General features: G+C 47.8%; 1 protein-coding gene and 1 long non-coding RNA gene across 2 annotated transcripts in view; one reads left to right on the plus strand and one right to left on the minus strand.

Moving 5' to 3' along the window:
• Nucleotides 1-7,990, plus strand: part of LOC103016040 (uncharacterized) — a 77,355-nt gene extending 69,365 nt beyond the window's left edge. The window contains exons 2-3 of the long non-coding RNA XR_452345.2: nt 6,947-7,087; nt 7,670-7,990. This is a non-coding gene — a long non-coding RNA (uncharacterized LOC103016040). The remainder of the gene's footprint in view (nt 1-6,946; nt 7,088-7,669) is intronic.
• Nucleotides 1-22,862, minus strand: part of L3MBTL4 (L3MBTL histone methyl-lysine binding protein 4) — a 308,033-nt gene that overhangs the window by 12,594 nt on the left and 272,577 nt on the right. The window lies entirely within an intron of this gene.

The raw sequence follows: 22,862 nt of genomic DNA on the forward strand, positions 1-22,862 counted from the left end.
ACAGCGCAGAGCTGGAGGGAGGGGACGACAATGTGACTTCAGTGACATGTGCCGCTCTAAGCTCCTTAGGTCAGGCAGACGCTCTATGCAGGGAAGTGGCTTTATTCAAAATCAACACAATGCAAGACGAATTCTCCATAGTAACACGAGAGAGGGGAGGCATTTTGGAGTGTTTCGTGGTGGTTGTTTTGCCTTCTTTGTACCATTTCCTGGGTCTGATTTCTTCCGGAGCTGAGGGTTTGGGGTGGATACTCAGTCTACCTGGGAGAGGACGGTGACATCGGGGGAAGGGCCAATCCCCGCCAGCTTGCCTGGGTATGAATCCTGGTCCCATGCAGCTGCTGAGTGACCTTGGATGAGATGCTTAACTCTTCTGTATCAAGGTTTTCCATCTTTAAAATGGGGTAGTTGCAGTACTCACACTTCGCTGAGTTCTTGGGATTAGAACGGCTCCCAGCACATAAGTGTTCAGTGCACATCAGACATTACACTACAGCCGTACCCCCTTCTCTGTGGGGTAGATGTTCCAAGACCCCCAGTGGATGCCTGAAACCCAGGATACTACCGAACTCTATATATACTATGTTTTTTCCCTGTATATACATACCTATGATAAAGTTTAATTTATAAATTAGGCACAGTAAGAGATTAACAACAATAACTGATAGTAAAATACAATTATAAAAATATACTGTAATAAAAGTTTTGTAAATGCAATCTCTCTCAGAATACCATATTGTACAAATTTAGTGCCTTTCCCATCTTAACTAAGCACTTATCATGCACTGTGGGTATAACTTTTGCAGCTTGAGAGAGCAGGTGCAAGAGCAAAACTAGCACAAATTTCTTTTCTTTTCTTCACAATTTCATGGATAGAAAATCCGTTCTTACCAGAGATCTTAGCAACCTCAGCATACGATTTTTTTTCTTTCCTTATTAAGTTGAGAACTTTAACCTTTTCACTTAAAGGAAGCACTTTATGATTTCTCCTTGGCACATTCCCAATTGCCAGCATCACTATCTTGTGCTTTGGGGCCACCGTTAAGTAAAGTAAGGGTCACTTGAACACAAGCACTTCGATAACACGATAGTAGATCCATAACTGAGACGGATACTAAGTGGCCAAAGGGTGGGACAAAGGGATGATTCTCATCCCCAGTGGGAGCAGGATGGTGGGCGATTTCAACACCCTACTCAGAAGAGCACCCAATTAAAAACGTATGAATTGTTTCTTTCTGGAATTTTCCATTTAATATTTTTGGACCACAGTCGACCACAGGTAACTGAAACCATGGATAGCAAAAACGCGGTTGAGGAGGGACCACTGTACCGTTACAAGATACACAGATACTCTAAGTTATGACAATAGTGAAGGTGGGGACTTAGATTTCCAAAGCCATTGTGGCTGGATGTGCCTAAAACCTATGGAAGCTGAAATTCAGACTGAAACTCAGGATCCTCAGGGCCACATTCAGATCTCACACCCAAGTGGCCCTGGAATGACACTGCAGGGGTCACCAAAGTCATCTGTGGAGTCCTGGTGCGCATGGATCCCCGGCCGAGGCCGACGGAGGGCGGGCGTCTGTCTCCCAGGCAAACCGGTGCCCACGTGTGGCAACAGATCATACTGCGAACACACGCTCAGCCTGCCAGCTTTGAAATTATGTGGCTCTTGACAGACTTTAGAATGTGGGGTGATCTGCATTATTTTAAATTCTGTGCATAAAATTAGACTTTTGAAAATATCCACTGAGAATTTTACATACTTTTTTTTTTTTATCGAATATGAACACACCGATTTTAGCTTTTTACCAAGCCCAGCATGGCTCACGTCACTACCTCGTTGTAAATAAAGCTCGTGAGCCTGTGATGAAGGTATTACTGTATTCTCATAAAATCAAAAGGATCAGATTATTCTATCCTGGGGCACTCTGAATAAACAGAGCCTTCTAGATTAGGAAAGGACGCCCACCAAGAAGAGAGGGCAGAAAGGTTCTCCTAACTGGGTAACATACATACATCTCACCCACCAGGCCCAGCTTCCAGCACTGTGTGCAGCGGGATTCTTTCTGGGCGTTTCCCAGTTGTGTTTCCTCACTGCAGCAGTGCCTCCTACCCAGCTCCCCTAAGAGTCAGCCAAGAAAATTCAGCCTGCAAAAGCAGCCCGACCACTGGAGGTCTTAGCAGTTTACTTAATCAAAATGCCTTTTGCATCAGAAAATGAAATGTATGTGTAATCCTGGCTTTGCCTCTAACACTAATGTGTGAGTGACGATAAACAAGGATATGCCTACACATAAGATAGATGTATTTCCCCTTCCAAAAAACAGCATGGAATGCTTGTCACCTCAGTGGTTTGCCATTTGTAGAATAGTTTGGTTGGAAGAATCTCTGTGCTATTTTTCTCTCCCTGGGTATTTCTTTTGGGTTTTATGCCTTAAAAAATATAATGAAGTGTTTAATGACTTCAGTCAAGGTGCTCTGAGATCTGGAGCACTCTCAAATGCCCACGGCCAGCATGTTCAACTCTGTGTCCAGCTGCAGGATCTAGGGAGGCCCCGACTAGAGCATCAAGACTTGGCCGGGGGTCTGAGTCCATCCAGCAGGACTCGGAAAGGAGTGAATAAATAGTTCCATCTCCCAGTGCGCTACGTCATTACCTTTCTTGCAGATGCAGTAACTCGCTTGGAATCCAGCTGACTCCTTGATGACACAGGTCTCCGTGGTGAGTGCTATTATCTGCCCTTGAACGGGAGACCCCAGCCCATGCAGGCCGTCTTCTGCAAGTCCATGCACAGCCGGATGGGCCAGCTCTGGATGACATGTGACTCAGGGGTGGCTTTCGGGGTGAAAGGACCCAACAGACCCATGGCCTGGTGTACAGCACAGGGCGCTTCCAGATTCCAGACCTAAAAAAGTCTTCAGAGACTAAAGGATTTTAATTCATCTGAAAACAACATGAAAGTGGGTCCCTGAGTTCTTCTCTAACCCTGTCTTCGTCCTTCCGTCCTTCCCACGTCTGCTCTACCCACACGAGGAGAAAAATCCTTTATGGAAATGCTCTTTAAAAACACGGCTGTTTCTTCACAAAGGCTCACACAACGAAACTGAAGCAAGTGAGTCAAAAATGGTAACCAGAGGCTGCATGGCTGGGCCTTGAGTTACTTTTAATCCCACTAAAAACAGGGGCTATTTCACAAGTACCCTCTTCAATGAAAGGGGCTGGAATTCCACCGTGCTCTCCACTCCAAAGAGGAGGGAGTAAAAAATAAAATGGCGATGGGTCCCAACATCCAATTCCATGCTGCCTCTCGCCTGCTGTGTAGTCTGGGACAGCCGCTGGCTTTCATCAGTTCACCCGGCACTGACTGAGCATCTGCTCCCTTTGCGGTGGGCGCTCTACTGCCGTGGTGACTTCCACCGCAGAAGCAGGGAGAGTCAGGCCCTGCACTTGGCAATGCCTCTTCTCCCCACGATCACCGATTTTCAAGGTCTTTGTAGTTAACATGCTTGGAGCCTTCATTCCAGGGCTGCATCATCTTCTCTTGATTTTGATGGCACTGGACTCAGACCCTCCTCTTTTCCATTTGTTCCCCGAAACAAAAGTGAGAAACAGAACAAGAGGAGCCCAACACGATCGGCGAGACAACTTTCTGTGCCGTCGTGGGAACAGCTCCTGAATCACAGGGGGGACGAAGTGCCCTGGATGGTCTACACCTGCACACTGTCCTTTCCCCGCGGGCCACCTGAGCGGTGGATGGTGCACACCGAGAGGTGCTGGCGGTGTGAACTCCGTCCTGGATTTTGATGACTTAGTACAAAAAGAAAGACTGTAAAATACCTCCTTAATAGTTTCTCACATCTTGACTCACGTGTTGAAACGATACATCTTGTTTTGGATATATTCGGTTAAACTGTCATTGCAATTTTCCCAGCGGTCACGGACAGGCCTGGGCTCCTCGGAAGCCCCCCCTTTTGGGCTTTACCACCGGGGACCTGTGCTCAGAATCCACTGACCATCCTCTTCGGCCAGGCCCCCTCGTTCAGGGAAAAGCAGGGGCCAGCTCTCGTCCACTCACCGCAGGCCGCCCTCCCCCGGGTGCCCCTCTCAGCCACCCTTACAGGCAGCATCTGGCTCACACCCTGCCTTTGGCCCCCCGTCACCCAGGGGCTCCCGCGGTCCCCCCTCAGCACCACCCAGCTGTGTCCACCCTGTGCTAGACACGGCGTCTCCAGTTCTCCCCCAGCTTGTCTGTCCCTCCTCCCTGGCCCCATCCCAGGATCTTAAGCCCCCTCCTCCCTCCTTCGGGGGCCGCCTCAGAAGCACCTCCTCAGGGTTCTTCTCCCGCCCGCCCGCACCTGCCGGCCCAGCCTCCATCCACACAGGTGCCTTCTGAGGTGTGTGCTGCCAGACACAGCCAGATCCCGACAGAGCAGGTCACTGAACAAGCAAGGAACACTTCGCAGAGCAGGGCCCAGCCGCCCTCCCCGCGGGAAGGGATCTAGTGCTTCTGCTTCTGGTCCTGAGGGAGGGGTTTTAGCTCCTTCTTCCGGTCCTCTGTAGCAAACACTCTTTTAAGGGGTCTTGAATCCCAGGAGTCAGTCTATCGGTTCCCAGTCCCAGAGGCTCAGGGCTCCCTGGCACGAGGCCCTCAGGCCTCTCCCCTGTGCACGGCCCTCTCCCAGCCCGTGGTGGGGTGAGCCCTGCCTCCTCGGGGTGCCTCCCATAGGATCTCCACCTTGCTGTCCTCTATGGAAATTGTCTGTTTGCTCTGCAGCTCCATGAGTGGAACATCGGTTCAAGGGCAGTCATCTCCAGTGCAGCCTCACATCCCCATGGGGTGACGCAGACCTGACACATGGTACCCAGCAGCACAGGTGCTTCCCACCTGGTAGGGCCGTTGGACCATCTAAGGAATTTTACTGCAGAGCCAAGTAATGCAGTGGCAAATGCTAACTTAAGTCTGTGCCAGTAAACGATGAGTTTCCATCCTGTGGGCTTTCATTTGCCAAGTACACTCATTACTGAAAAGGCTGGGAATTATTTGTGACTTGGACTCTTACTCCTTAATTTGGTACATGAGAAGCAGATATTCCCTGGTTTCATTTTAACAAAAATGCAGCAAAATCCATGTTAACTTTTGATATGTTAGTCATACAACAAAAGACTTCAGGGCAGCATGTTTTTTGATGGCTAAACGGTGACCTTTTAGTTTAATATCTGCTTCACACAGCTCAAGACATCATTAATTACGTTCTTTTGATTGAATACTACATCCCAATCACCCAGTATGTCTTTTCCTTTTTTTTGAATCCTCTGCAAGACTGTTTTCCTTCACTTGCAAAGGTGAGACCATAACTGAATGAACACTAGCATCAACTTGACCGAGAACTGGAGCTGCTCCTCTCAAAGCCGGCCTCCCCTTCCTGGGACCTCCCTGCCTCTTCCGCGGGTAGTTACCGAAGAACGAGCCCTGTTGGGTTGGATTTACAAACGGGCAGCCCTTGCCATCTTTACATACGTAAAGAAAACACTATTGTGCGTGAAGAAACTTTAACTCCAGCAGTGGATGGCAGCACATCCTTGAGGCAAATGGATTTGGAAGCGAAGCCCCCCGAGCTGAGGGCAGCGTGTGGTCCCTGCTCCTAGGCTGGCAGCACAGTGCGACCGGGGCCAAAGCCCAGGCCGGTCTGCCAGCCGCGCTCTTATCACGTGGAGGCTGGGAGGGCAGTGAACTTATACAAGCACAAACCTTAAAACATTACACGGCCGGCCGACTTCTGGGGGGCAGACGCCAGGTGCGATTTCTCTAGCTCACCAGCTCGGCACCTGGTTCATAGAAGGTGCTCCGTAGGTATTTAGTGACAAGGCAGGTACAGGTCGTGGGAAGGGGCAGAAGAACTGACCCTCCTGCCTGATGGGAAGCTGAAGCGCTCACCATGGACGAGCCACGAGTGACACTCTGCCGGACCTGCCTCCTTGTTCCCTGTCCTGCCCTCTTCCCAGCTGCCGGTCGCACTGTCAAAGCAAAGGGTCTGTGGGTCCTCAACCTGATCAGAGAATCCCCAGGTCAGATCCGGAGGGAGGACTCCTCGGTTTCCTAGGCTCGCGGTGATGCCCCACGTGCCCGGGGCACAGCTCCGTGCCTACCGGCCAGGAGCGCTCAGTCAGAATGACCAACGGCACACACGGGATGCAGCCGGGGCTCCAGGACCATGGGCTCCAGACTTGGAACCAGCTGGGAACCAAGGGGACAAGCTTTTACTTTTTCTAAAAAAAGAAAATTTATTTATTTTTGGCTGTGTTGGGTCTTCGTTGCTGCGCGCGGGCTTTCTCTAGTTGCAGCGAGCGGGGGCTACTCTTCGTTGCGGTGTGCGGGCTTCTCATCACGGTGGTTTCTCTCATTGCAGAGCACGGGCTCTAGATGCCTGGGCTTCAGTAGTTGTGGCACGCAGGCTCAGTAGTTGTGGTTTGTGGGCTCTATAGAGTGCCGGCTCAGTAGTTGTGGCGCATGGGCTTAGTTGCTCCATGGCATGTGGGATCTTCCCAGACCAGGGCTCGAACCTGAGTCCCCTGCATTGGCAGGCGGATTCTTAACCACTGCACCACCAGGGAAGCCCAACAAGCTTTTACTCTTGATTTTATTTACCCACGTGACTTCATGGGGGTGGTGCGATGAGCCCTCTTTTACAGATAATGCAACGGTCTCAGACCCAATCAATAACTTGGCAAAAGTGATTCCGACACAGGGCTGGGATGCCGACCGCGGAGCCCTCCACCCTGGCGGGGTTCTTTTCCTCCTGTCCTTCAGAAGCGGGTTGTTTCTGTCACTGCCTTTACATTTCTGTCTGAAGGCAGAGGCAGAAGTGACACTTGGGGGTGATTCTCGGGAAGACAGGGTTGCTTCTTAATAAGGAAAACCGACTAAGACCCATCTGTCTCCAGACAGATCTCTGGAAGAAGCATGGTCGGATGCATCTCAAAATGAACAAGCTTACAGGGAGTCGACCCAGGACCCAAGTGGACCTCATCAGAGATGCTCTGGGAGCTTTGGAAGGACGGGCATGGCACTCAGCCTGCCAGGAGGTGAGAGGAGGCTGCCGTCCTGGGTGAGCAAGCCGAGGGCCCGCCCGCCGCCTGGGCACGCACACGGCTGCCCGTCCTTCCCGGCTCCGGCAGGAGGGCTGCTCCTTCCTTGGCAAGATGCTCAGCACAGATGCTTGCACCAGGCTGTGCCAAGTGCCCCCCTCGTGGAGGTGCAGACGTGTCACAGAGAGAATCAGAAACAGGAGTCTGCATCCTAGGGCCCGAGTGACTGATATGCATGTCCTGGGGTCCGCGTGCTGTCACAGGGCTCTGTGCTCCCATCGGAGAGTGGTCCCGGGGGGGCTGTTCCAGCCCAGGGCAGCCCTGGAGGGTCTGCTCTGGGAGAGGGAGGACCTGGCAGAAGCTGGGCCGCCCCCGTGAATTAAAACTGCGCCCTCTCTTAGGTGCTGATGACATATTTTACTTGTGATCCTTGTTTTGTTGAAAACACGTAAATACACTAGTATTTCACATCTCACTTTCCACATTCGACTTTTGGGCAAATTCAATGAGGAAGCAGCTTATGGGATATTTTCTCTTTTTAGGAGTTGTACGTATTTCCAATGTTTTCTTTGTTTTCAGGGAAACAAGCCGAAGGGATGCACCTGGGAGAGGCTGCGGCTGGGGGCTGGGGCTTGATTCTCATCCCTGCTCCCCCACTTCCCCCGCCGGGGTCTGCACCCGCGCCAGACTTCCCCAGGGCTTCGTGTTCTGAGGGACCCCTCCTGCCTGTCCCCCTGCACACACGGACCCAAAGGGCTTCTCAGCCCCATGGAGTCCTCTGGGCTCCTTGGCCTGGTCTCACCTGCTGATAACAGGAAGCACAGAGGGCTGAAGACTGGAAGAAGTGAGGGCAAAACAAAGCAATGTTAAGGCTAGCTCTCCTTGTTGCAAGAAGAAATGAATAATGCTGGTATTCTATAGGCTTCAGTCTTTTCTTTTAAAATTATTAGAATTATAAGAAGAAATGTTATTCCAGTACTTAAGAAAAGCTACTTTCTCTGGAGCTTGATAAAACATGCAGTCTCTCCATAGTCTTCTTCATGTGATTCAAGTCTTGTCAGAAACTCGGTTCTAAGCCATTCAAAGGTTATTCTTTTCAGTCTTCTATCTTCTCTCCCTAAACACCCCTTGAATCCCTCAATGTCAATATGCACAGATGACATATACGACCTCTTTTCCAATTTATTAGCATTCAAGAAAATGGAAAGCTTTTACTATTCTCAGGTTGTGTGTGTGTGTGTGTGTGTGTGTGTGTGTGTGTGTGTACGTGTGTGTGTTTTAGGAAAACGGGAAGGGAAAAAAACCCTCCAACCATGGAAGCGGCAGGAACAAGCACCTGGCAAATACAAGGCAGAGAGATAATGAAGGAATCTGATCGGCCACTACGCTCTGCATTTCAACCTTCTTCTGCAAAGCGGGAGCCCTGCCAATGGAGACCTCCACCCCACACCGGAGCAGACCTGTCCGAGCTGCCCCCCTCCCCCAACAGCTGCCACCCTGCCCTCACGTGTGTGTCCCACGTGCCTGAACAGCTGGCCTTGAGCCATCTCTTCTCCTCATTTTGTCCTGTGTGCTGAGCTGATTTTCCAACCCCCCCGAGCTGCAGGCACAGTCAGAGGCTGTTTTTGATAACTCAGCACAGGAGGCAAGAACGTTCATTGGTCTGAAGCAGGGCCTCTGCCGCCTGAAATGCACATCCTTCCACTAGAATTCCCTGTGGAAGCCTGGAACCAGAACAACCCACAGAACCAGTCAGGAACTGAGCTGCATGGAGTGTGCAGGGGCCCGAACACGCCGGGCACACAGCCCATCACGTGCTTTGAGAAAGTACCGATTGAAAACTATGCTCTCTGCTGTTGGAAAACCTAGCCAGGATAAATTAAAGCTCAGAAAAGTACGTTTGTGATCCTACTGCATTTACAGTATACATTTGACTTAGATGCTCATTTTACACATTCCTAATATCTTGCAGAAATGACAGTCTATCTATAATTTCCAGTTTTAAAAAGTGCAAGAGATTGGATCAAATCTCTGACATCTATCACGTGCCTGTGTAGAGAGGTCGGAATGTGCTGGGATAAGAGGTAGTATGATTTTTCCTGGAACGACTTAATTGACTATTGTTTTCCATTTATGTGATTGTATCAAGAAACACAATTTGGAAATTATATATTTTACGCGTATCAGTAAAAGTACCTACTAAGCAAGTATCTCTAGGAAACTTCTAAGTAACTATTCCAACCCTATCATATCAGACATTCCAGCAACAACCAAGGGGCACCTGAGGACGTGGACTGAGCTGCGTCACCTCGGCAGGTAGATGGCAGTTTCCTCGGGTCGCTTACCTCAGCGCACAGACAGACATAAGAAACACTGACGGGTCTCTGTTAGGGGAGCCCTGACTCGCTCATATGAGAGGCAGACAGTCTGTTGTAAATGAAGCCTCAGCTCCCACATGAAGGGGACTTTGTGACGACAGGGTAAGCCCCCTTATCAAGTAAATGACACCGCTTTTCAGCTCTGCAGGAATAACTGCCTTCGGGATCAGTGATCTTGTCGGAAAGGCTACCTTCCACTGAAGACCCTGTGGAAGTCACAAGAATGAGATTATGTCTGAAGGACTGAAAGTGATGGATGGTTCGGTCACAGGATTACCCATCACTGGTAATGAGTTATGGGAGTAAGGTGGTTACCAACCAAATCCTTCTCTTAATTATCCACTATAAAAGGCAAGATGGGGCTTCCCTGGTGGCGCAGTGGTTGAGAGTCTGCCTGCCGATGTAGGGGACACGGGTTCGAGCCCTGGTCTGGGAGGATCCCACGTACCGCAGAGCAACTGGGCCCGTGAGCCACAATTGCTGAGCCTGCGCATCTGGAGCCTGTGCTCCGCAACAAGAGAGGCCGCGATAGTGAGAGGCCTGCGCACCGCGATGAAGAGTGGCCCCCGCTTGCCGCAACTAGAGAAAGCCCTCGCACAGAAACGAAGACCCAACACAGCCAAAAATAAATAAATAAATAAAATTAAAAAAAAAAAAAAAAGGCAAGATGCCAAGATCTGTGTGTTCATGTGGGTGGGTGCGGATTTAAAGGCACAGCAGCGTTAGGGATGGAGAGAGCCGGTGCGTGGAGAAGACCCACTCAGGTGAGCTGTCAGCACGCTCTCAAAGCCCTGCTCTTGTGACGCGTAACATTTAGAAACATTCTGCAGCGCTTCTAATAAACCATCTGCAAGAGAAAACACGGGGAACAAGATGGAATGCTGACAGAGGACAAATGGCAGTGATGGAAAATGTGCCTGAAATAAATGAAAAACAGCACGTTTCTGAGGCCGGACGACCCCTCCTGCTTCCCACGTCACCTGTGCGTGTTCAGAGAAGGAGCCCTCCCTCCTGGTCCAGGTCTCCTGATGGCCAGTGTCCTCACCCCAGACACTCCTCCATCACGTGGTCAGGCTGCGCTGTGGCAAAGTCTATTCTAACCTGGGCAGCAAGATCTGTTAAACTCTGTTTAAGGCCGTGTACCTCTGCTAGGACACACCCGTGTCACACTCTGGGGGATGCAGGGATAAATCATTGTGGCAACAAGTCTGCGGGATGAAAGTACCGCTGAACCCCACCACTGAGCTCCACCTTATTCTAGAACGACGCCCACCTCAGATCCGTTGCTGCCACTTTAATAAACCACCCCAAATCGCTGCTTGTCAGCCATTCTCATGGCCTCCTCTTTTCAGGGGCTCCCACCGAGTCATTCAAAGTGGAAGATGATGATGGTTGAATGCAAGTCCAAAGAAAATGTTAAACACACTTCACCACGTAACCGTAACAACACCAGACGTTCCCCACATAACTGACTATTTGGGGAAAATGCCATTCTATTTCAGACTCTGAACAGGAAGGGGAGAATTCCAGGGGACCCTTCCCCACTCCTCATCTCTGCATGTTATTCTTTCAAAGGTTGGCTATTGTTGCTTATGCTTCCGTTTGTTTCTTGGTGAGAAAATTAATTAATAAGCTAAAATAATTTGCACTGAGTGAATCTGAACCTTGTTGCTAAATTATTTTTGGACTTTGGTTTTCCTGAATCATGGGTAATGATCTAAGTGTCATTAGGAGAATTTTTTCTCAGAAGAAAATATTTTACAGGTGTAGATTAGTGGCCCAAATCATATTGGTAAATTCTAGGTAGGGAAAAGGAAAACTGCTGGTTGGGCCTCAAATTATGCTGCCTTAATGACTAGGAAAAGATAATTCGCAACTTTTCCTTTCTGGGAGCCCCAGATAACAGTGCTGCAGGGAGGAGAAACAACATGACGAAAGCTTTTACCTGCCGGCTGAAACTAAGCAGCCTATTCATAAACTGCTCTGAAGTTTAAGTAAAAAGCTCTTACCTACTCAAAGTTCGAATGAGAAAGCTGGGCAGACGGGTGGAAGACACAAAGGAGAAACACAAGCTGGGAAGGAAAAACATAATGGACTGAACCAAAGGCAATAACCTGACAAGCGATACGGGGGTCAGTGGGGACCAGAAGACGAATCCAGTTACGGCCGACCTGTGACAGCCCTGGAGGGGAGACAACATCGTGGCTAAAGAACGTCCTAACAAATACTGGGTGAAATGCTCAGCTCGTCCTGCTCCCAACCGCTAAAATCTAGTCCTCTTCCCCTCTGCCTCTCCAAGCTGACCCCAACCCACAAGGCCCAGCTCTCATGCAGCACTAAGTGCCAGGCACCGTTTTAAGCCACAAAGAGGAAATGGAGTTTGCCTAAGAACTTGCTAGAAAGCGGACTTGCAGCTGGGCTGTCTGGCCTCCTGGCCTCCCTTGACCTCGACATTACTCTGCCTTATGAAGGAACTGATGGGTACTTAAGTTATGGAGGAATATTATCAACACATAGGCAAAGAGCGGTCTGGAGATGAAGGTTTAGTAAGCATCCATGCGGAGGAATTATTTACCTGCCTGGGACGTAGGAGTTAGGCCTTGAGGTGTGACATCTACGGGGTCAAGTTTAGAGCACAGGAGAACAGGGTGGAGGACACAGAATAGAGTGGATTTGGAGTAAGGGGTTTGCGGGCGGCGGGAGGGGCGCGGCGCATTACGTACGCACCCCGGGAGACAGGCTGATTCAAGGGACGGATTTTGCGGTCGGGGTCGGGGGACGGACGCTGCGGAGTGCCCAAGTGACTCTGAGTGTGAGCGCCGTCCGTGGGGCCAGCCGGCAGCCAGGGGTACCATCACGCCGTCTTGGCTTAGGCCTGGCAGGTGAGAGTGAGCTGGTCAGAGAGAGCGGTGCTGGCAGCGCAGCTGGGGCCCCAGAGAACAAAGTAAGAGTCTGAAGGAGATGCAGCCTTTGATCCGCTCCACTCTGACTATGGGCCAGTAAAGGCACGTGAACGCGAGCACCTTCCACCGGAGATCCCTGCCCGGTCAGAAGTGCAGCTCCTGTGCCGTGGTGGCTGAGCTCCACACAGCCTCGGGAGGTCCTGGGGGTCCAGATCTGTCCCCAGTCCCGGGGCCAGCAAAGCACACAGGGGGGATCAAAGCTGGCCCCTGACTCTCACCCACCCCACCGCTCCTCCCATCAGCTTCACGTTGTTTTCTCATCTCTGCGAGGTTGATGTGTCTGTGTTCGCCTGCAGCATCACAGATGAGGTGACCTTTAATAAACGTTCCCTGGGAGCCTCTCGTGGGAGTTTGCATCTCCCCTCTTCATCTCTGGTGGATGTAAGGTTTTTCTTTTCTTTTTTTCCTTTTCTAAATTTTACAGTGTGCCCTTAAGGAAAGATTTCAAAACAGGCACTGTTAAATTCTGCTAAGAGCAAAACGAACAGTTCTGAGCCAAAGAGTGCCTGTCCTCCGTCGGGAGCTGCCTGCGGTTGTGACCCGGCTGCTGTGACGCGGGGACAGAGCCGTGGAATCGGCAACAGGATGCCCTGTGCACTCGCCGTGGGCACCCTGTCTAGATATGTGACTTCCAGAGCCTCAGATTTCTCCACTGGCAAATGGCGTGAGTTAGTAACAACACAGGATTGTTAAGGGAATTACATCGCTTGGATGGGGTAGCACTATGTGAATGATAGGAATGACCATTTCTTTTTGTTTTCGACCCTCCCCTCCAGCCAGAGAGCAGGTGACTCCCAGGTGAAAGAGCAGATGGGCCTCTCCTTTCGTGAGTGGGCAGGGCGGCCCCTCTGTTTCTGGGGCCTTCACTGAGGCCTGAGCCTGGCTGGCTGTCGGGCTTCAGGTGCCACGCCTCGGGGGCCCTTGTAGGGGACCCGCCTCAGTGGGGTGGGGAAGGGTCTGAGCGGCCCGCATGCTGCTCCCTTCTTTCTGTCTTTCTTGCCGTCTCCGGGGAGAGATGAGGACTCTGCAGAGGGAGCGAAGGATACTCTCAAATGGGCTTCTTTCTCCAAAGCAGAATGAAAGTGAAGCCTTAAGGGATTCACGTGAATCTTAACACCTCTCCACTGCCCTCCGTCAGTCCAGCCCTGGCTGCCGACACCCCCCTCCCAGGAGTGTGGGAGTGTCACCGTTGGAAGCACATTGCTGCTTCGCTACACGGACGGGCCAGGCAGGAGGGGCTGTATGTCAGCTCCTGCTGTGCGTGTCCAGTGGGGTGTCCACGCACAGTGGGCAGCACAGACGAGCCAGACCGAGACCCCAGCCTCATCCTGGCGTTAGTTACCCCTCCCCCTCGCTCTTTAACGATGCTCACAGTAAATGACAGTATTTGATATACGTCTCTGTATATCTCCGCCGCGCTGACTGCCTTTTGATAAAAGCTCATAAAACAAATCAGAAATGACCAAAAGTAGGTTAGGGGAAAGGTGAGAAATAGCAACTCTGAAATAGTTCTAAACCAGTGTATGATTTTAGCCAAGTGAGCTGATAAACTAGGCCATTCAAATATATTACACCAATATTTTCTCCGTCAAGAGATTGCTTGTTGGATTTGCATTCAGTTTCACTTTAGGACTTAATTCCTGGCTGAAAAAAAAAAAACAAAACTGGAGGGGAATTTTCCATTAGCTGTATTTTACTTAGACCCAGATCCAAAGCCTGGCCAGGCGTATTACAATATATAATCAAGCATAATTACATTGAAATATTAAACCACCATCAGCTATTAGAAATAATGAAATTTCTTGCATAAAGTCATTGCATGAATCGCTCTGGCGATTGTCAGACTCCCTCATCAGGAGAATCTGCCTGAAGTTGCAGGGATTTCACTGGCCAGAGTGCTGCAGGCCATTAGCAAATCTGTGGACTGGGGCGGGGTGGGAGAGCTTCCATCAACGCTGCAGCATTAGAGGAAGTTCTCTCTCTAATGACATCCTTGGATGAACACTTCTGTGGCATAAACAGCTGAATTCCAACAGTAATAAACATTATTCTAAAGTAATTAAAGTACTGGTAGAATTTTAGGCTATGTGATAATAGACAATGCAATAAAAGCAATTCTACGATTGTCGGAGGGGCCCTGTATGATGTATTCACAGTGCTTCCTGATATCCTCCAAATTTTTGTTTTTGTAATAGAGAATTTAAATTATATTTAGCTCAAGCAGGCATTTGAATTTAAATCCTAAAAAAAATCGAGTTTCTCTAAAGCATTTTAAAGCAATCTTGCTCATAGTACTTATTTGCTTGGCCAACTCTTTGTGTAGATAAGAAAAGTAAATGGTAGGCCATTAGACAAAACATCCAATACTCTGGAATTACCAACGTCCAGAGTAATGAGGCTTCAGTGTAAATCCTGTCAATTTATGTGTGTGTATACGTATGTATGTATGCATATATTTTTTTCCTTCACTTTGGCATATTTCGCTTTTTTTGGCAAGTTATGTGGATGCGCTAGCTTCGTGGTTCTCAAGCCAGATTAGAATCACCTGTGGAGACTTTTAAATCTGGTGATGCCCAAACCAACTAAGTCGGACTTTCTGGGGGTGCCTATGGGGAGTGGGTAGTTGTGCTTTTACAAGTTCCTGTCACCAGGGCCGAGAATCGCTAGCCTAGGGCCATATCTCCACCCTCACCACCTGTCCCGCTCTCTTCTCTCCTCCTGTCTGCACGGAGACCCTGAGGGGAACTATAAAGGGGCACACTCCCCGAGGCAGGGTCAGCTCTGGTGCCTCCAACTCCTGCCTGGGATCTCAGGCTGCACAGTCCAGGGGGCCGAGCAGGCCTAGCAAAGGGGCTGGCGAGGTGGGGGGCGGGGTGAGCTGGTGAGCACGCCCCCAGCTTGCAGGAGGGGCCCCCAGGGCCAGTCTGTTGTGCTATCAGGAAGGTGAGCCCAGGGCTGCCCGATTTTCAGGAGAAGGCAGAAGTCTGGGTTTTCATGTGAAAACCTCTTGGTTTTTAAACGCTAGCAACGAATTAAACATTCATGAAAACTCTGTGCTGGCCACGCAAGCACCTGCGCGGCCAAGCCTACAAATACCAATTCACAATGTTTGAGCAAGCACAAATACCCCGGCTGCAAGGATAACTGGATAAATATCTGCAGAAGGAAACACGAGCAATGTCTGGAAAGCTGTCATTTTTTGAACAGTAGAGATAAATCTGCATTTGCTTATTTGTAATTTAGTGGTGCTCTCCGGCACCCGAGAGTGTAACTTATACTAACAAGCCCTCAAAAAGACTTTGTTACAAGAAGGACAATTTAAACCCACAGGTTTACAACCACTGTAAAGCAAGCATACAAGCAACGCAAGCAACACACCTACCCAACTTGACTGTCTGAGAGCCTCAGGACAGAGCTTCTCACGCTGCCGTGCGATACGGCTCTTGTGGGCGTCAGGCTAGTGCAGAATGGGTGGCGGGGAGCTGAGACTCTATCGTTACTACAAGCTCTCTGGTGATGCTTGTGTGACGGATCTCAGGACCAGACTTCGAGAAGCAAAGCCTTAACAGTCACGTAGGCTGCTTATAACCCCAGGACCCTTCCAAACAATAAGACTGATTCTCCCTGAAGGCCTGGCACCTACTAGGAGCTCAATAAATACTTGCCAAGCGATGGAGCAAATGAAATTAACTTGGAGCATCCCCAGTGCAGGGCAAGCAAAGTGCTGGGCGGATGCCGCTGGAGGTGGGGACAGGACGAGGGGACGAGGCAGCAGAGGGGTCTTGCCATCCAGCTGGGGAAGAGGCACGACCACAGGACAGGTGGCAGTGAGGTCGGCTTGCGGTTTCTAACCAGGAGCCGTCAGAGGTACCCCCAGAAGACACAGTGAGTCTCAGGGTGAGGCCTTTGAGAGTCGCTCGGAGGGGTTTGGCTTTGTCCCTTTGGTCGTGGGGAGCCAGGAGGGGCTTTTAAGCAGGGAAGTAAGGTGATCAGATGAGGATTTTAAGAAGATCATCATGATAGTGATGTGACGGAGGGCTGCTGGGAGGAGACCCCCAAGGGTTCTTGTTTAGAAACTAAGTTCAGGACGGTGGGAAGGTTATGTGTACTGCTGGCTGCTGGGCCTTCAAATTTCCATTCCCGCTACAGAAAATAAACCTCCTAAGATGGCAATGGCCTTATAACTCTGGTCTCGCTTAAGTGCCTAGTTACAGATGCCTGAGAATCTTTTACCCAAAGGAATCTGTGTCTCTTTGCAAGGAATAAGCCCGAAGAAAACAATAATACAGAAAGAAGGCAATCTCTGGTTGTTATTAATTCACATGGGAGACTTCAGGAAACAGTGAAATCAACTTGTAGAAGAGAATGCACCTGACCGTTAGTAAAACTGAACAACTTCACCTCCAAACAAATGAAATTTAGTCACAAACCTAGAATGATCTCTTTCCCTACGAAAAAGGGCTGCTATTGAGAAAGTGAGCATGTCCTAATCCTTACATCCTGTCATTATTAACTCTGCTTATGTGCATGGATAGGAATTTATCACATTTGTTAAATAAATAGGAACTGAAGTAGTGCCATGAACAATACAAGCCAGAGCCTTTTCCTGTAACAGGACAGAGACCTTGCACAGAAGCCCAGCATTTCAGAGGGAGAAGGAGCTGAACCACCATTTCCCTGCAGTGTAGGCCCTGTAACATGATCCCTGTGCTTTCCTTGCTGGAATAAAGGACCCCTTCCTGTTTTCCCATAGCAGTGCGTACTTCTCCCACAGTAATTATTTTATTTTGCTCAAAGCATACTGTTGTGGAAAGAGCAAGCATGGATTTTAGAGTCAGATAGATCTGGGTTCCAATCCCAGCTATTCCAGAGTCAAGTTGTGTGACCTTGGGCACGTTACTTTACCTCTCTGGACCTCACATTTCCTCCTCATAAAGCGTCATCTCATCTGAGATAGACATCAGTTCAACCTAAGAGTAATTACACATGCCAAGCCCTGAAAGTCCCGAAGATACCTTGAGAATCCTTTTCAGTCTTCAGTATGTTTCACTTTTTTTTTGTTCAATGAAGGAAGGTGGGCTGCCCTTCTGTCCCAGGGTCCCAGTGGTCCCTTCACATGATAAGAGCAGCAAAGAGTGGTTGTGGAGATTAAACGAGATACATGTGTAAAATACATGGCACCTAGGATTAAATACATAATATTTTCTTTCTCCCTACTTTACTCATTGATGTCCCTACCTCTCTGACCTCATCTCAGCATCTGTCTACACTGAGTGTGAAGCTGAGAGCAGAGTCAGCAGGTCAGGTGGCCACTGTGACTGAAAGTTCTGGGAAAGGGGGCTCCTGGGCCTTGTGGCCTTGTTCTGTATCCTGAATGCACGTCAGAGGGGTTTGAGGGTGTCTATGATGCATGAGGACGACTCACTGATGGTCCTGTTTCCACATGGCGTTGTTCCCATATAAGCCTCTCACTGGTGGCTTCCAGCTCCCCAAGGAATTCATTCCAAATGGAATGAATGTTCCAGGTAAACGTGGGGACGAGCCCAGCCTGGGGAGATGGGGCAGGTGGCAGGTCTCCAAGAAATAACCAACAAAGGTTAGAACATTTCACTCAGTTTGAAAGAAAATATGCCCACTGTTGAGGGCAGTAAAAGGACAATACAGCCTTTGGTATTTCAGCCTTTATTTCCAAACTATTTTTTTCCCACATTTTAGTGATGGGCTGTAACCTGGACAAACTCTTTTTAAGCACATTGATATTTGTGTCTGTTTGTCTTTTGTTTTTCTATTTTCTTAAGATGAGGCATAATCAGCGATGTTAATTTACACCAAATGAACTTAGCCATTTGTAGCTCACCAAAGAAAATAGTTCCACCGAGAGATCCTTCAAACAAAAATTTTACAAAATTATGCATTATAATAATAGTCATGATTTATACAACTTCTGTGGCTAGTTTAATCTGTGTAGTAAAAGTTATGAAAAAGTGGAATTGTGATTATAGCTATTATTTCTACAAGGACACAACCTGAATAAAAACTGTTTTTTCCCCAACAGTTTTATTCAGACAGCACAAGAATGGAATTTGCAACAGTTCAAAAAACTTACATATACTTCTAACTGAATAAAGTTTTTCTTGGGTAATTTAAAAAATACATGTTTTTGCACTAAGGAGTTCTAGACCCTTAGCTTGTTAGTAAAGTTAAGCGAATGAGTGAATGAATGAATGAATGAGTCAGCGGCTGTAAAGAACCACGGCCCTAAATGAAGTCAGCGGGGTCTCCGAGTGCCCGCGGCAGGGAGGACAGGGGATCGGAATCGTGGGCCCAGCTGCCCTGGTTTGTACCGCTTCCTCTCCCAGGAACAAGAGCCCACCATCTCCCCTCACCCCAGTCCCTGGGCCCTTATCGCCCTTCCCCTGGGTTCCAGGAGCTGCTGGGAGCCCCCTGTCCCCGAAATCCTCTCCAGGCCACACTGGGCACCTGCCTGAATCCTTCTCCAGCACGAGCTCGGAGATGCGTGGAGGCTGGGCCCGTGCCCACCTCGTTTACTGCTTAGCGCAAGAGATGCGCTCAAAAACGATCTCTGGTGTCTCTCAGACACCTTAGAAAAGATCTTCCTTATTCACATTTAAGAGACAGTTACACGGCGCTTATTATGTCCCTGTTACTCATTGTTCTAAGTTTAAAAAAATTTTCCAAATATCAACCTCTCAAAATTATCAAGCCCATTACAGGGGAGGAATCTGAGGCAGAGTGGGGTTGGGTAAGTCGCCCGAGGGTCCAGGGTTGATTTGCAGGATTTGGAGCCAGCAGTGTGGGCTCAGACTCGGTGACGGCCGCTTGGAGGGAAAGGGGCCTGGGGTTTCTCCTGATGCAGGAGCCAGTTTCCGGCGACAGCATCACCCCCGCGAGGTAAGGGTCTGCCAAGCACGGCCACGCCTGCCAGCTGGGCTCTCCTGAGGGGGAAGTGAGATTCCCTCCTACACTTCTGTCCACTGGCCCCCTTCTGCTCTCTGGAATTGCCTGAAACAGTCCATTTTCTCTTCCGCATAAAAAATCATGGTCTTGTTGTCCATATAGATGTCACACCTTTACCTGCCTTTACAAACGGTCCACAATTCAGTTGTTTTCCCCAAATGGAGATAAGGCTCATTTTCATCATTCTGATTTAGTGAGACTTTGTTATTGGTAGAACAGGGTGCATCCAGAAATGTGGTTTTCCAAAAGTATATTTAAGGCTAATTTTCAAAATGGTTGGAAAATCGCTACATTCAGAATGCCAGCCAGAGGAAATGGTTGCCTCCGGAGGGCTACGGGTTTGATGCATGGGTCTGACAGTCACCATCTGTGCTTTCTGCAGGGGCGGCCATGCCACGCAGGGATGTGCAAGGTAAAGATGCAATCGAGGACGTTAAAGTAAAACAGCAGTGGGCTCACTGAACTGTTTAAATCCCACTTCCCACCATGGTGTGTGTTCCACCTGCGTCCAGCCTTCCCATCATGGAGCACTGCACGTGGAACCTAAAACTTGTTCTTTAAAATATTCAACGCATTACAGATAGGCTGTTTCTGAAAAGTTATTTACACCATGGCCTTTCCTATTTATGAAAATAAAAGGAAAATAGAAACTCAGAGCTCAGCCATTTCTACACAAAGTAGAAATGCAATCATTTGAAGAAGAGATAGCAAGTTAATAGGAAGAGAGGCAGAACACAAACAACAAGTAGAAGGAAAAATAAAACGTAACAGGAATGAAGATGAAACTGGAGGGAGCAGAAAGGGAGAACAGACCTAGTATATAATACAGAGCAAAAGACATGAAAGATAAGAATGAAAAATTCTAGCAAAGTAAAATTGAAATAAAAAAAGAATTTTTAAGGAAAGATTAGAGAAGGAGATCCACTAAATACGTAACTAGTGTCTCTGAGAAAAAACAAAATAGTAAAACAAAATAAACACTTGTATATATAATAAAAGATACCCTTTCCTGAACATTTTGAATCTATATGCTTAAACATACTTGAATCTATACACTGAAAGGGCTACCATGGGCCACATCAGGTGAATGAGAATACAATACCAGGATGTATCTTAGTAAAGTTATTGTAGTTTAAAGATAAACACTGATTTGGGCAGCTAGGAAAGCCTCCACTCTCTCCTCAGATTTCCAAAAACAGAACCCAGGAATGGCAGGGAAGATGGTGAGTAGGAAGTGCCAGGAAGCCATTTCCTCTCTAGACAGCAATTGCACTGGCAGAATGTCTGATGTAACTATTTTGGAATTCTGGAGTCTATCTGAAGGCTTGCAGCTTCCAGGGGAGGCTTGGATGGTAAATCACAGTTAATTTTGGTTAACTCTGGCTCTTAGCGCAGCGGTGGCTACCCATTCCCCACCCTCAGTCCCGTGGCAGGCAGCTGTGCCCACGTTCCCGGACCAGCTTGCATGTGACCTGCAGGAGCCAGGTGGGCAATGAGGACCGTGTCCTCCAAATACCAGGGCTCCGTGTTCTGGCCACTTCTGACTGTGGAGCTGTGGGCACGGAGGCAGATGCTGTTGCTGCAACCCTCACTGGCTGAAGTGGTTTTCATGGTATTTAAGGAAGGAGCGCCTTTAAGTATTTTTCCCTTCATTCTCCTCTCCCCCTTTTATCCCTTTTGGGAGCCAGGTACTTAAGGATTAGAGCATTCAAAAGCAACTGCATAAAGGGAGAGTTTAGAAAGTCATTACACATACCCAGGGAAAGATGTAGCTCAGAAAAACCCTAGAAAACCTTATGTTTATACCTCAGGTTGATCCCCAGTACAGAAACACTCTACAATTATTAAAAACAAAAACAAAACAGCAAACCCTGGGTGAGGGGAAAAAATCTGATTAATAGAGACACCATAGTATGAGATTCAAACATCCAGTTTCCCACAAAAAACAACAAGGTATACAAAGAAGTAGGAAAGTATGACCCATTCAAAGAAAAAATAGAAACAGACAGAAACTGTCCCTAAGAAACTGTCTAGTAAGTCTGCCATCCTGCTCAGATGGCAGACTTACTAGATAAAGACTCTGAAATAGCCATCTTAAAGATGTTCAAAGAGATTATTAGATGCTTAAAGATGCTTAAACAGCTAAAGGAAGATGTGAACAAAGTCAAGAAAACAATGTATTAACAAAATGAAAATATGAATAAAGAGATAGAAATCATAAAAAACTAAAAAGAAATTCTGGAGCTGAAAAGTATAATAATTGACATGAAAAATTCACTAAAGGAATTCAAAAACAGATTTAAGCAGGTAAAAGGAAGAGTAAACTTGAAGATAGGAAAATTGAAATTATCAACTTCTAAGGAATAGAAAGAAAAAAGATTGAAGAAAAGTGAACAAAGTGTAAGGGACCTATGGGACAGCATCAAGTGGACCAACATATGAATTGTGGGGGTCCCAGAAGGAAAAAAAGAAAGAGGGAGGGGAGAGAGAGAGAGAGAGAGAGAAGAATACTTGGATAAATAATGGCTGAAAGCTTCCCAAATTTTAGGAAAGATATGGATCTACAAATTCAAGAAGCTCAATAAACTCCAAGTAGGATAAAGTCTAAAAGAGCCACATTGAGACACATTGTAATCAAACTGTTGAAAGCCAAAGACAAAGCGAGAATCTTAAAAGCAGCAAGAGAAAAGGAACTCATCAGGTACAAGGGGTTCTCTAGAAGATTATCAGAGGACTTCTCAGCAAAAGCCTTGCAAGCCAGAAGGTAGTGGGATAATATATTTAAAGAGCTGAAAGAAAAAACTGCCAACCAAGAATTTTACATCCGGCTTTCTTTCAAAACTGTCTTTCCAAACTGAGGAAGGATCTAAGACGTTTGCAGACAAGCAAAAGCTGAGGGTATTCACTGCCACTATACCTGCCCTGCAAGGAGTGTCAAAGGGAGTCCTTCAAATTGAAATGAAAGGATGCTAGACAGTAACTCAAAGGCATATGAAAGTATAAAGTTCCCTGGAAAAGATAAATACACAGACAAATATTAAAATAAGTATTATTGTAATTTTGGTTTGTAACTCTATTTCTTATGTTATACATGAGTTTAAAGACTAGTGCATCAAAAACGATTATTAGTCCAAGTTTTTGAACGCAGAGCAGAAAGATGTAATGTGTGATGTCAGTAACTGAAAGGTGGTGAGGATGGAGCTGCACAGGAGCAGAGTTTTTATATGCTGATGAAGTTATGTTTTTGTAAGTTCAAATTAGAGTGTTATAATTTAGGATGTTAAATGTAATCCCCATGGTAACCACAAAGAAAACAGCTGCGGAGTATACACAAAAGGAAATGAAAAGTGAATTAAAACATTTCACAACAAAAAATCAGCTAAACACAAAAGAATACAATAATGCAGTGAATGAGGGACAAAAGTCCTATAAAGTATATAGAAAACAAATAGC

This window comes from Balaenoptera acutorostrata, chromosome 13 (assembly GCF_949987535.1).
Source record: "Balaenoptera acutorostrata chromosome 13, mBalAcu1.1, whole genome shotgun sequence".
NCBI lineage: Eukaryota > Metazoa > Chordata > Mammalia > Artiodactyla > Balaenopteridae > Balaenoptera > Balaenoptera acutorostrata.